General features: G+C 42.6%; 1 protein-coding gene and 1 long non-coding RNA gene across 3 annotated transcripts in view; one reads left to right on the top strand and one right to left on the bottom strand.

Annotated features, from left to right (window-relative positions):
• The window catches only part of LOC139356789 (uncharacterized), a 45445-nt gene extending 44847 nt beyond the window's left edge, over positions 1-598 (bottom strand). The window contains exon 1 of the long non-coding RNA XR_011609217.1: positions 187-598. This is a non-coding gene — a long non-coding RNA (uncharacterized lncRNA). The remainder of the gene's footprint in view (positions 1-186) is intronic.
• The window catches only part of LOC105470094 (anoctamin 6), a 218630-nt gene that overhangs the window by 868 nt on the left and 204862 nt on the right, over positions 1-12900 (top strand). The window lies entirely within an intron of this gene.

The following is a 12900-nucleotide window of genomic DNA, read 5'->3' as shown; positions in this document are numbered from 1 at the left end:
CCCCTGAAAAAGGCAGGCAGCTGCGGGGACGCCTCTGCGTGCGGAAGTCTCCACTCAGAAGCAACTTTGGGGTCACTTCCCCGCCTCCCACAGTGCTAGGGATGCCGGGGAGCCTGGGCACTGGGGCTAGCCCCTGGGCGGGGTCCGGGGAGCAGGCCCGCGTTTGGAGGACAGGGTGTGACCCACCTGAATCCTCGTTAAAGTGAAAGCCGACCGACGGCTCTGGGAGGGTTGAGGCCTGGCAGGGTGGCCCAGGGAAGTGATTTGTGGCCGCTAGGCGCGCGCTGGAAATCCTTTCCCATCTGCGGAGCCTGCCGGGGCTGTGATCAGAGGAGGAATCCCCCAGGCGGGGTGGACCGCAGGGCCTTTCCCACTCGTCCTGAGGGGCCCTGGGGCTTGGGGAGCAAACCTGGGGTGACCCATTTCTTGTTAGAGTGAAAAATGCATGGGAATGACAAGCTGAACGGAGGGAAAGCTGTTTTAAGAGCAAAAAAAGAAAAAAAGGGCAAACAAAAGGAGTGAGAGGAGGCGAGGAAGGAGAAAGGAATGGGAAGACTAGAGAGAAAATCAGGTCCCTAAAGAGAACACTGTCGGGGGATGACGATATAATGGGTCCTTCCAGAAGACTCTAATTAAATTACTAAGCCAGTCTGCTGTGGCGACTCGGCTTAGACTCCTGGATGCCAAATCAATTTTAAAACAGAACATCCTGCTGATGTTCTAAAGCCCTGTTGTTCTCTAATAACTTTAAAAGTAACTTAATTTTAGGAGTTGGGTGTGGTTTTTATTTCTGTTACAGTTTGGGCACGGATCATTTAGATCAAAAAAATTTGGTAACTTGGTTTTCCAGGGACAAATCTAATGGAGGAGATTACACTCCATGATTTAGTTTCACATTTCATTCATTCATTTAAGAACAATTTACTAGGTATTCATCCTTAAGGAGGGAGCAAATAGTAGTAGTTTTTAATGGGAGAGAAAACTGAAGCACACAGGTTGATCTGCCCAGCTTCTCACACTTTCAAACCCAGGTTTTCTGACTTGTAAGACCAGTGAAGATTAATACTCTTACCACTGGGTCGCTCTGGCTGTTACTGCTGTTTAGCAAGATTACATAGTGCCTGATGATTACACAAAAATATAGGAGCGAAGTTTAAAAAGTTACAATAAAATTGGCACAGTCTGTTTCCCAGGAAAGTATTATTGTCTCTTATGGTGAGGTGCACTGTTTATAATGAGTATTGTAAGTAAATGAGGGCAGAAGCTCAAATGGAAACTGAAGTAAGCGAGAGGCTCTGAGCTTTGTTTGTTTTACTGTGCCAGCAATAGATCTCAGTTTAGAAAGTAATTTGGTCTAGCCTGTGTTTACCTATTGAGGCGTAGTATAAATTCATCATAAGTGTGTGGCAATAAGCTCTTTTTATTTTTAATGACAGATATCATTCATGTTAGTTTTGTCAAATCAAACAGTGTAGATATATTTAAGAAAAAGTTAAATATCTCTACTCCTCACCCTCTAGAAACTACTAATATTAATACTTTAGTGTTAATATTAGTAGGGCATTTCCTACTATTCCTGTGGGGCCCTGGGGCCTCTACTGTAGGGATCATCTCAACATGTTTTATGTGTAGCAACAGGTACCATTTAAAACAGGTCTTGGCAATTTTTTTTTCTTTCAGTGAATGAAAAGATATTGTTGATGTTCTAACACCCAGTATCTATAAATGTGATTTCTTTTCTTCTCTTTTCTTTTCTTTCTTTCGAGATATGGTCTCGCTCTGTCACTCAGGCTAGAGTGCAGTGATGTGATCATGGCTTACTACAGCCTCGACCTACGGTACTCAAGCGATCCTCCCACTTCAGCCTCCCAAGTAGCTGGGACTTTAGGCACCACCATGTCCACCTAGTTGGTTGTTTTTTTGGAAGTACAAATTTAATGTGGATTGTAGTGATTTTATATCAGAAAATATTTAACTATGCCAATGTTAAGTTTATGCTTTACAAAAGAATACGCCTTTTTAAAGATTACCGGGAGTAGGCTGATAGTGGTGGAAAACCTTTTACAAAATAATTATTACTTCCAACTGTGGGAGAGGAGACTGGTGAAATGAAAATAATTTTAACCTCTGCCTTTAATTTTGCAATGCACGTCTGTATTTACGCTGTTGACTAATATATTTCTCCTAGTACTTGATTGTCACTGTCAGTAGCTGTATAATAGTTTGAAACCCACTTGGGTACGGAAGATTTCTGTGAAATCCCTCTATTAATACTACCTTTATAATTCAGAGTGGGAGAATTATTTTTAGAGACAGGGTCTTGCTCCATCACTTAGGCTAGAATACAGTGACAAGATCCTAGTTCACTGCAGCCTTGAACTCCTTGCCTGTAGCCATTCTCCTGTCTCCCAAAGCTCTGCTTCCCAAAGCTCTGGGATTACAGGCATGAGTCACTGTACCCAGCCTTAGAATTATTTTGACACGAGTTCCTGGGAATACCATCGGACATTATAATGGCCTAATTTGCAAGAGACCTCCCCCCCACCCCCGCAAAGAAAAAACTTTCTAACTGAATGAAGTCCCTGATTATATCATAGCGATGCTTTATGTATATATATGGAAATGTGCCCTCTAGTAGCTGGGATTTAGAGCCTTTTAAACAGTGGGTTCCTCCTTACTTTTGAAACACTGTACTTTTATTGTACTTTTAGTTATTCATTTGGAGACAGGGTCTCCCTCTGTCTCTCAGGCTGGAGTGCAGTGGCGCAATCACGGCTCACTGCAGCATTAACTTCCCAGGCTAAAGCAATTCTCCAACCTTAGCCTCTCGAGTAGCTGGGGCCACAGGCCTGTGACATCCCGCCTGACTAATTTTTGGTTTTTTTCTTTTAGTAGAGACAAGGTCTCACTGTTGCCCAGACTGGTTTCAAACTCCTGAGCTTAAGTGATCCTCCTACCTCGGCCTCCCAAAGTGCTGGGATTACAGGTGTGAGCCACCGTGCCTGGCTGTTCAGTACTTTATGTCAGTGTTGCCTCCTAGTTTAGAATGAACTCATCTGGAGAATCAAGGATAGTGTATCTCACTATGGGTGTCTTTTCCTTGTTTGCTTAAGTTACAGCCAGCAGAAATTATTTCCAAAGGTGTGCTTGTGTGGCAACCTGTTGGCATTAGAGCATTTTTGCAATGGGCCACTTATTTCTAAAGCGGTGCCAACGACCAACCACTGAAGCCACATCCAGGCAGTAGTGGTGGGAAATTTGTGTTTGAAGCCCCTGTTGCGCTGGTGGAGATCACATATTGTTGCAAGCCCCTGGGAGGCAGGTTGTGTGGTACCCTGCCAAATGTGCAAAAGAGTGTCCTTGGCTGCTTTTCGCCCCCTCTTTCCCCCACTAATCAGCAAATTAAATTCAGTATCTCTTCCTGTTCGTGTAGAAAGCTATAGGAACAGCTTTTATAGCCAGAATGCAGAAATCAGATTAGTATGCTGCTTTATTTTGTTTCTTCAGTTCTGTTCTCTGTGGTCGAGCTTTGCTGAAGGAGGAAAAGTGGTTCCAAAAAAGACTATCAGGAACTATTCAGACTGTTCAAATAACAAGGCTTTGTTTGTGGATGGTTGGTTGGTTGCTTTGAGTTTCTAATCTGTTTATGTAGTTTACTGTCTGATCCCCATCCCTAACGGCCATGTCACAGAGGACATGGTCCATTACCTTTGAGAGACAATGGTCAAGCTATTTGCTCCCTTTTCAACTGTCACATTTTTACATAGACTTACCTTCCCACACCCACCTCTATTTCCTAATTACCTACTTTAGGTTTAATCACCTGTAAATCTGATACTAACCCCAGTCTTCCTTCATAAACATTGATTGAGCAATCATTCTGTGCTAGTTTCAGGATTAGGTGCTGGGCCACGTGTTGGGAGACCAAAAATGAGTAAGACATACCTGTGTCTTCCAGGAGAAAAGTTCCTTAGAACCAGACTGTGATATTGTGAAATATATAAGGTATTCTTCCAGTTTCTTGGCATGCAACTCCTAAAACTTTTGGAATTTTCAAAGTGATAAGTGTCTTTTTGTATGCTAATAAGTTGACAGATGGCTGGCAGCCCCATCTCCCAAACTGGAGAGGGGTAAGAGCGAGAATGAAGGTTAAGTTGATTACCAGTGGCTAATGATTTAATCAATCATGCCTATGTAATAAAGCCTCCGTAAGAACCCCAAAATTCTGTGAGCTGCCCTGGGAAACTAATGGAACCCAAAGATGGTGTTGCGAGAACCTCAATTTGTAGCTGGTGGGTCAGAAACCCAGGCAAAACAACCTGGGACCTGTGATTGTTGTCGGAAGTTGGTGGGGCAGCCTTGTAGGACTAAGCCCTCAACTGAACTCTGAGGCTTACTGCAGGTGGATAGTATCCGAATTGACTTGATTTAGAGGATACCCAGCTGGTGTTCATTGCTGAAAGACTACTTGTTTGTCATGTGGGGAGAACTCTTCCCACATCTGGTCATAAACGTTTTCTGTATTGATTGTATCGAGAGTACAGAAGAACCTGAGTTTGGTTTTCTCTGCATCATCAAACAGAGATTTGCAATAAAAGGTACATATGAAACCAAAGGAGTGACTGGGAGAGAGCTTCACAGAAGAGATTTTTGGGTCAGATGCTGAAAGACTAGGCAAATGTAGTGCAGAGATGGCCTGAGGAGAGTCTGGAGTTCCAAATAGTTGCCTGCAAGGGAAGGTGGAGAGAGGCTATGCTGTGAATTGTATACACTTTAAGGATTTTGGGTTTTACTTTGTATATGATTTGGAGCTCCTGAAGGATGTTAATGAAAAGATAGGATTGGATTTGCTTTTGGAAAGATCTCCATGGTAGCACGTTCTAAAATGGGTTGGGAAAGGAGACAGTAGAGCTAAGCCTTTCCAGTAGTTGGGGTCAGAAATGCCTGCAGTGGTCATGGAATAGAGAAGAATGGGTCTGAGAGCTTTATGAAAGAGGCGGCATCTGTGTGTTCTCAGCTGCTGATTGTTTCCAGCAAGCAGAGAGGAGCCCAGGATGATGGTGGCAGGAGAAGAGAATTTTCTATTGTTCCAAGTCTTTCAATTTTCCCCTCTGACCATTGGCTCAGACCATTTCCGCCCACCTTTTTTTTTTTTTGGAGACGAGTCTCGTTCTGTCACCCGGGCTGGAGTGCAGTGGCACTACCTTGGCTCACTACAAGCTCTGCCTCCCGGGTTCACGCCATTCTCCTGCCTCAGCCTCCCGAGCAGCTGAGACTACAGGTGCCCACCACCACGCCTGGCTAATTTTTTTGTATTTTTAATAGAGACGGGGTTTCACCATGTTAACCAGGAAGGTCTCGATCTCCTGACCTCGTGATCCGCCCGCCTCAGCCTCCCAAAGTGCTGGGATTACAGGTGTGAGCCACCACACCCAGCCCCCCCCCTTTTTTTTTTTTGAGACAGAGTCTCACTCTGTTGCCCAGACTGGAGTGCAATGGCCCAATCTCAGCTCACTACAACCTCTGCCTCCTGGGTTCAAGTGATTCTCCTGCCTCAGCCTCCTGAGTAGCTGGGTTTACAGGCACCCACCACCATGCCCAGCTAATTTTTGTATTTTTAATAGAAATGGGGTTTTGCCATGTTGACCAGGCTGGTTTCGAACTCCTGACCTCGGGTATCTGCCCGCCTCAGCCTCCCAAAGTGCTGAGCAGGCGTGAGCTACCATGCCAGGTGAGACCATTCCCCTTCTTAGTAATTTCAGCCTCACCTCCTCTTTTTCTCGGTGGTTCCCTGTGATATTATGACACATATGTTTTTGTCCATGGTTCCTCTCTTAAAACTACCATAACTCTTGCTGTAATGTTGGGGTGCTTTAGGCCTCAGAAGCAGGCCTCAGAAAACAGTCTCCAGCTTTGACCTGCCCTCTTTTTATCTTTGTCTCTCCAATTTTAGAAACTAAAATTGTAATCTTCCTCCACCTTTCCGTGTGAGAACTGCCCATAAAGAAACTCTCCCATCTACCTTGTCTGAATGTAGGCCATAAGACCCCCCATTTCAGAAGGGATCCTGCCCCACACCCTGGAGGAAGGAATACTGCACAGAGATGCCAGAAAAATCTGATCAGATAGGCCTTGCTGGGTTTCCCCATTCAGTCTATTAGTATTAAATCATATGCTTTTTGTCCAATCACTTTTCAACATGGTTCAGTCATGACTATCCAATGAAGTTTCCATGAAGGTCCAAGCGGACTAGTTCAGGGAATTTCTGGATAGCTGAACAGTGGAGGTACCTGGAGGTGGCTTGCCCTGGGAGGGCGTGAAAACTCTGTGCCCTTTCCCCCATACCTCACTCTATGCATCTCTTCATCTTTATCTTTTATAATAAACTGGTAAATGCAAGTGTTTCCCTGAGTTCCCCAAGCCGCTCCGGCAAATTAATGGAACCCAAGGAGGGTGTCGTGGGAACCCCAGTTTATAAACGGTTCATCAGAAGCACAGGTAAAATGACCTGGGGCCTGTGATTGGCATCAGAAGTAGTGGGGGGCAGTTTTGTGGGGCTGAACCCTTAACTGGGATTTGACACCATCTCCAGGTAAATAGCATCAGAATTCACTTGGAGGATACCCAGCTGGTATCCACTGCAGAACTGATTGCTTGCTTGTTGCTGGGGAGAAATCCTGGCACATTTGGTCACTGAAGTCTTCTGTGTTGATTGTTGAGTAAGAGAATGGAAAAAACACTGTGTTTTTCTGCTCACAGCCTCCCTCTCCTCCCAAGTCTGTCACAAACCCAGAAAGTTGTTAATGATCCTCCTAGCCCAAAGTGCTCACAATGAATTCTCATTTTTTATTTATTTTTTTGTTCTATGCAGTTAGCATTCATCCTGTATTTTGTCTTTGTTATTCATTACCTTTGCGTTTATTATTCCCACAACTAGCGTGTACATTTCTTGGTGACTGGCCTAGGTTATTTGAGTCTTCTAGAGATCATGCAAAATATCTTAAATGTTATACATATTCCATTGCTATAATTTTTAAGAGTTGCCTCTTTTCCTCATTCTCCTCTAAAATGTAAGCTCCCTGAAGGCTGGTACCTTGTGCGCTTTGTGTTTTAAGCTGTGTTCCTCATGGCACCTTGGTAGGAGCCTAGCAAGTAATTGTGGAAAGAATGGATGATTTATTCTTCTAAGGTAATTTGATTAACATAATGCCTAGTGGTTTCGTGGCCCTAGTAGAATTTTCTTCTTCTGTGGCACTTTGAGATACCCCCAGTTATCTGTTCTGAAAATGCTGAGTGTATGTATTTTACCAGGCACTCTGCTAGGTTCCAGGTTCACTGTTCTCCAGTACCTCACTATCTAGAAAGGAAACAGATAATTTCAGTAACTTGTGATTAATACTGTAATCAAGATCTGTACCAGGTTCAGTGGTGATACCAAGAAGAAAGCATGTGACCTTGCCTAGGGGAATCCAGGGCAACTCTACTGGGGCAGCACCTGAGCCAGCCCTGTTGGGATGAGAAGACAGGTGAGGTCATGGGGCTAGGACAGCAGAGCATCCTGAGTGTTCCTAAAGGCATGATGATTTCTCAGAAATTAAACCTTGATACTACCCTGGCCTTATTCACTATGGCAAGGGGATCATGTTATATATATATCATAAATATATACACGTATAAATATGTATACATTATATATACGTGTGTGTGTGTGTATGCACACCCTCTACCAAGGAGATGGCAGCTAATAAAGCAAACTATCCTCAAACTCTCTTTTAGAATAGTCTTGCTTCTTTTTATAAATCTTTTATTATTTTCAATTTCAAATCCACAGACATGATTTATCTTGCACATTCTTTCAAGTCAAATAATAGCTTTCCAAAAGGTTCTCCAGTATCCTTTTAAAATATTTTATTTGGATCTGAGACAAACACAGCTCTAAAAGAATAAGAGTTACTCTTAATTTGTGTTTTAGCTATACACACTCCTTTTTTCTCAAGGGGTTGCAGCAGTCACATATGTTGATTGTTCTACATTTATTATTTTTTCTTTTAGAAACCTAGAAATTTAGACCAAATGCTCCTATGAAGATTTCCATCAGTTATATAGGATTTTAATTCTGATATTCTTTTTTTGATACAGAATCTAGCTCTCTCGCCCAGGCTGGAGTGCAGTGGCGGGATCTCAGCTCACTGCAGGCTCCGCTTCCCGGGTTCACACCATTCTCCTGCCTCAGCCTCCCAAGTAGCTGGGAGTAGCTGGGACTGTAGGCGCCCGCCACCACGCCCAGCTAATTTTTTGTGTTTTTAGTAGAGACGGGGTTTCACCGTGTCAGCCAGGATGGTTTCGATCTCCTGACCTCGTGATTCGCCTGCCTCGGCCTCCCAAAGTGCTGGGATTACAGGCGTGAGCCACCACGCCCAGCCAATTCTGATATTCTTGAAGGGAAATTATAAAGGATTAAGAATACCGGAAGTAAAGGGCCGGACACGATGGCTCATGCCTGTTATCTCAGCACTTTGGGATGCCAAGGTGGGAAGATTGCTTGAGCCAAAGAGTTTGAAACCAGCTTGGGCAACATACCAAGACACAGTCTCTACAAAAACTGTAAAAATAAGTTGGGCATGGCACACGCCCGTGGTGCCAGCTGCTTGGGAGGCTGAGGTGGAAGATTCGATTGAACCCAGGAAGCCAAGGCTGCAGTGAGCTGTCATTGTGCCACTGCACTCCAGCCTGGGCAACAGAGTGAGACCCTGTCTCAAGAAAAAAAAAAAAAAAACAACTCACAATTTGGCTTTAAATTAAAGGATGATATTGATCTCTCAGTGATATCTGTAACAGATGATTAAAATGATTGTATTCTAATAAGTTTTCACTTTAATCCTTTAGGGTTTCTTCTGTTATACTTTACTTGGTGTGTATTTTGTATTTTAGCTGTATGTCTTAACCAAAAACACTCGTCTTGAAGGGAGATTTCTCTTATTGATCTTTGTATCTCACAGCCTGAATATCGTAATGTTTTTCACGTAGTAGATATTCAACAAAACATATGTTTTGGGAAATTTTTAGATTTTTTTTTTTTTTTTTTGAGACGGAGTCTCGCTCTGTCGCCCAGGCTGGAGTGCAGTGGCGCGATCACTGCTCACTGCAGGCTCCGCCTCCGGTGTTCACGCCATTCTCCTGCCTCAGCCTCTGGAGTAGCTGGGACTACAGGAGCCCGCCACCACGCCCAGCTAATTTTTTGTGTTTTTAGTAGAGACGGGGTTTCACCGTGTTAGCCAGGATGGTCTCGATCTCCTGACTTCGTGATCCACCCGCCTCAGCCTCCCAAAGTGCTGGGATTACAAGCGTGAGACATTTTTAGATTTTAATGGAAGCTTTGCATGCCATATGATTTAAGCTGCCTGATTATAATGAATTCAGGGCTGGGTCTGCAAGAGTGGTCAATTTTAGAACAGAAAATATTTCCAATTACCTTTAGCCAACGAAATGTACTGCTTGACTGATTGGTAAATCATATGTAAAGATACAGATTGAGGGAATTTTATTCAGCCAAATGATTGCCTTATGACATTATTTTTATTTTTCTTTAGTTTTGTCTTTTGGGCATTGCAACTAAAATTAATTAGCATCCACCCAAAAAAGCAGACAGTTTGAAGAATACTAGTAGATGAGTATGTCAACAATAGAATATTTTGGACATGGACCAAAGAGCAATTCAAATACTCTTCAGCCAAAACACATCAGATGGAGTGCTTGCATAGAAGACAAGTTGAAGGGTTAATAGGCAACTTTCTCTGCCATGGTAATTATTATTGCCCTGGCTACATGTTTGAATACTAATTGCAAGATCTTGCTGCAGTAAGTTATTCACCAGCCAGAAATATAAATGAAAGAAAATATATTCTTTTTTGAAGTCCAGATGTTGCTTTTATATTTAATGCTTTCATAATAGAACATTGGAATTCTACTATTTCCCGCACTATTTTAAAGTACAAATACTTGAAAAAAAAGGGACATTGGCACTTAAAAGTTCTCTTTTCTAATATTTATTATAACTTTGGCAGAACTTTAGCCTTAGGTCAAAGCCATGCAAATAGATGTTCTTTTATGGAGTACAATTATGCAAATTACAGGCTTGTTTATAAAGCTTGTTTTATCTAAACCAATATTTTGTTTATATAATTGAATTTTTCATGATTTCTCTAGACATTCTATCTAGATGTTTGAAAAATAATCTTTGGCTTTGCGCAGACAAAATGATGGCTAAAGTTTTGTGGCGTCACATAGACACAGTCTTATACGTGCTTTTTTTTCTGATTTGTACTAAATTTTTAAGAAAAATGTATTTCCCACTAAATTCTAAAGAAAGATAATACATTGTCTCTGCATATGAAACTCAGTAAGATCCTTAACGTTATTTAAAAATTTTTATTATAATTATGATTTGAAACAGTTGCATTGTTTCTTCCTATTAAACAAGTCATGAATGCCTAAATTGCATAAAACATAAGATATTCTTTCTTTTAAAAAACTAACAAAAATGATTGTCTTTTTTTTTTCCTTTTCTTTTAGTTGGAGTCTTGCTCTGTTGCCCAGACTGGAGTCCTGTGGCATGATCTCGGCTCACTGAAACCTCTGCCCTCTGGGTTCAAGCTATTCTCCTGCCTCAGGCTCCTGAGTAACTGGGATTACAGGTGCATGCCACTATGCCCGGCTAATTTTTTGTATTTTTAGTAGAGACAAGGTTTCACCATGTTGGCCAGGCTGATCTTGAACTCCTGACCTCAAGTGATCCACCCGCCTTGGCCTCCCAAAGTGATACCCATAGTAAAGAAACCGTTTACTATTCTTAGATGCTGCTTAAGAAGAAAGAAAAGTAAAATTTTAAGGAGGAAAGATGAGCTTATATAGGTAATTGGGCTGCTGTTGATGTAGAGTGGTAAGGAGTGAAGAGGAAAGTCTTACGGTCAGATGACCTCAGTTTATGGTCACCTAGCACCTTGTGCCATGTCTCCTAGAATTGATTGAATGACACACGCTTCTCAGCCTCTCTGAGCCTGTTTCTTCAGTCCTGTGTGGTTGCTGGGAGGATGCAAGGTGGTATGCACAGTGCTGGGCAGGGGCCTTTTCACTTAGACACTTAGGAGTGGCAGTTACATTATCACCCTCATAATAAATTCTTTTTTTTTTTAGATAAAGCTGTCATGGAAACTGCTACTTTTAACTTCTGATTACTTAGTCTTTTCCCCTCAAACATTGCTGTCCATTTTTGTTGCTCTCTATCATGTTATGCATGTAGGAACTGCTGAATAGTGGTATTATGCCTGTAGGAACTGCTCAACAAGTGTAAGTGTCAGATTAAGGGTAATGACGGTGGCTGTGCTGCAGACACATGCATTTCAAGATAAAGGTAGTTGAAGAATTGCATGTGGTTTCTGCAAAGAGCAAAGAGATAATTATTGTGTGTGTGTTTTCCTATCTTGCAGATCTTTGGGCAGACTAACAATATTCTCCTGATGCCGAGAAACCTATTTCAGGGGGAATCCCTTTCAGGGAATCTTAGCAAAAGATCCTAGGGGCTGACACACAGTGACTCCCAATAAATGGCTCATGAATGTAGGGATTATAGTTCCATCAGTGGTCCCTGTGGCCTATCCTATTCTCCCAGATTTTTTTTTTTTTTTTGACAGAGTCTCTTTCTGTTGCCGGGGCTGAAGTGCAGTGGTACAATCATGGCTCACTATAGCATTGACTCCCAGACTCAAGTGATCCTCTTACCTCAACCTCCTGAGTAGCTGGGACCACAGGTGTGCACCAGGCCTCCCTTATGTATTTATTTATTTTGTTTTTATTTTATTTTATTTATTTATTTATTTATTTAGTTAGTTAGTTAGTTAGTTAGTTAGTTAGTTATTTTTGTTAGAGTTTGGTCTCACTATGTTCCCCAGCTGGTCCCAAACTCTTGGGCTCAAGCAGTCTTCCCGCCTCAGCCCCTCAAAGTGCTGAGATTACAGGTGTGAGCCACTGCACCTGCCCAAGCGGTTCTAATTAAAGTATGCATGCTCCTTTGTGTCATTGTATAGTTGTATGCACAAAAAGCGCGGAAGGAAACATTTAAGAAGTTACTAGCTTTTATTACAGTTCAAGTCTTTAGAATATCACAGGAGAACAGAGGAGGGAAGATTAATGGTGAGATTCTCGTGGTTAGGGTTCTACATGATTCTGTTCTTAGGACTGGAGACGTGGAAATACGGAGGAGTCTTTCAGAGCTCACTGTTCACTAGTGGGAGGGCAGTGTTTGGTGGAAGTAGGACAGTCAGGTAGCACCTGGGGGGAAGGATCTTGTTTAAAACCTGTTTGACCTCTTCATCCTTCCCACTCACATTCCACCTTGCCAGTTTTCAACTGTTGTGTATGCAGGCAGCATCAGTTTCTGCCCCTCATTTCTCTAAGACTCTTCTAAAATTGGAGATTATCTTGAGTTTCTGAGAGGACCTTCTCAGCCACCCTAATATCCCTGCACGCTCTCAGGACTGTGGTAATGCTGTGGTAATCTATAGCCACTTGGATCTGGAGGGGAGAAGGAGAGACCAGGCCATGTACTGGAGCAGATCCACCTTCCAAGCCCCCGGCTAAGTGTGGGTATTAGAGATGAGGTGAAGGTGATCTTTTCTCAGGGTCTGGGATTTGAAGCTGAAAACCTGAATTAGATTATAAGTACTTATTATGCAGATTAAAAGAAAAGGATACTCTTCTCTGTGGTGAAAGATTATTTCTGCTCTCTGCTACAGATATAGATATCCTCACCTTACTTTGGCCAAGGGTGTGGACAGGCACCCTGCTGTACTGTGGCGAGCTATGGTGAGGAAGAAATGGGCCACCATGCTGGCCTGTGATCCT

This window comes from Macaca nemestrina, chromosome 10 (assembly GCF_043159975.1).
Source record: "Macaca nemestrina isolate mMacNem1 chromosome 10, mMacNem.hap1, whole genome shotgun sequence".
In the NCBI taxonomy this organism is placed as follows: domain Eukaryota; kingdom Metazoa; phylum Chordata; class Mammalia; order Primates; family Cercopithecidae; genus Macaca; species Macaca nemestrina.
Note: the sequence above shows the minus strand (reverse complement) of the source record. Positions and strands in the feature narration are given on the sequence as shown.